The sequence below is a fragment of the Peromyscus eremicus genome, chromosome 15 (assembly GCF_949786415.1).
Source record: "Peromyscus eremicus chromosome 15, PerEre_H2_v1, whole genome shotgun sequence".
NCBI lineage: Eukaryota > Metazoa > Chordata > Mammalia > Rodentia > Cricetidae > Peromyscus > Peromyscus eremicus.
In genome coordinates this window covers 27,284,110-27,286,098 of record NC_081431.1, presented here as the reverse complement: position 1 = coordinate 27,286,098, position 1,989 = coordinate 27,284,110, and positions in this window count along the sequence as shown.

Sequence of the window (1,989 nt, the reverse complement as noted above, 5' to 3'; positions counted from 1 at the left end):
ATTGGCACTGCTTGGACTGTGTGGTGTGTTATTGTGTGGCGGGGAAGTTCTCTGGGATGTGGAGGATGGGGGCCAGGATATTGGCTAGCACTGGCCTCTGTGGTCCAGGGCTGGAGTTAGGAGCTGAGTTGGGCTGGAGGCACAGCTGGCTGGGAAGTTGCTGCTGGGAAGAAGGAGAAGGCATCTTTTACAGACAGCTTGCCTCCCCTCTTCCCCTCTTCCTGCTCCTCTTTTTTGACCCTTCCCAAGTCTGTATTCACGGATATGGAAAAGGAAATGGGGACTCTCTGGTGAGGAGAGCTAGGGTTTTATTCCTGGCCCCTATGATGGGGGAGGGCAAAAAAGGGGTCTATCCCCAAGCCGAATGAGAGAACACAAAGACTCACTCAATGAGCACCTGCCTATGCAGGAGGAGGCTGGGGTCTGACCTTCTGGGCTGGCTACCCACTAAGCAGCAGGAGCGCAGACCCCTATGGACACAGCAGGCAGCAAGAAATGCTTGAGAGGGGTTGGACTATCTAAACATAGAGACGGATGCCATTCTTGAGGCCTTCAAAGGCAGGGCTCCATCTTGAATTTGCCCTTGGGGTTGGGTAAGAGGGACATATTGCACATGTCACTCATCTATGTTGAGCAAGTACTGTCTAACCTCTGTGCGATGCAGAGGTCTTTGGGGGCTTCCTGAACAAATTGTCACCTGCTCATGCACTTAAACCTGTTTCTTGTCATCCCTATTGTGATGGTTGACTTCAGTTGCCAACTTGACACCACCCAGAGTCACCAGAGTCTCAGTAGAGATTGTCTAGATCAGGTTGACCTGTGGGCACATCCGTGGGTGAGATTGTCTTGATTGTGCTAATTGATGTGGGAAGAACCAGCCCACTGTGGGTGGCGCCATTCCCTGGAGTTGGGTCCTGAAATGTGTAAGTGTAGAGAAGGTGAGCTGAATAGTAGACATGCATGCATTTATTCTCTCTGCTCTTGACTGCATGTGTCTGGCTGCTTCAAGTTCCTGTTGTGACTTCCCCACAATGAGGGACTGCAACCTAAATTGTAGCCAAATAAACCTTTCTCCTTCAAGTTTCTCCTCTCAGAGAGCATTTTATCACAACAGCAGGAAATGAATGTAGCTCACTTCCTCAAACACTCAATTCTCCAGTGGACAGAGGAAAGAAAGAGCCAAAAAAGAAAGGATGCATGCAATGGAGTGGGAAAAGATCAGTAGAATGGGCCACCAATTGGGATGGGACTGGGCACGTCAGTGAACAATATGAGCTATTTTGAGCATCATCCTGGGTACTGACAATAGGCGAGGAGAGGGGATGTAATAGAGCTTGTCTGAAGGGTAAAGTAGAAAAAAATAAAATAAAATCTTTTCCAATTCAGTCAATGTGTAGGAGGCACAACTTACAGAAAGAATTAGAAAGAACAGAATTGTAAAACATGCAGGCTTTTTTTCTTCAAGGGGAGAAAGTGACTTCACACTGAAGGCTAGTGTGGATGTTGTCTAACAACCTGGTGATCCTTTGATATTCTATGGAGCCAGCCTTCACGTGAATCCACCCAAATCCTGAGCATTGTTTAGGTCCTAATCCTGAGCTTTGTCTCTCAGTGACTAGAACCCATCCTTATGAAAGGTCTCATGTACTTTGCATTCTCAATTAATGGAACCCATCTTTATGCGTATTACAAATCCTTGCTCCTAGGCCCTTACCCTGAGCACTGTTTCTTTGTAAATAAGGACCCATTCTTATGGTGAAGGTCACAGGTGCTCAGCTAAAGAGATGCACTTTGCAAGGGAGTTTCTATGTAGCCCAGTCTAAAGCATTGTGATAATTGTCATGTGGAAACCTTTCCCCAAAGTTTTACTGTGTTTAAATATGTAAGGACAATTAACCGCTTGGCCAGACGCTGGAAGTTTTTGACCCAGCACCTGCTAAAGTGGTGCTGACCTGAGATCAGTTCTTCACCTTGCATGGATCATATCCT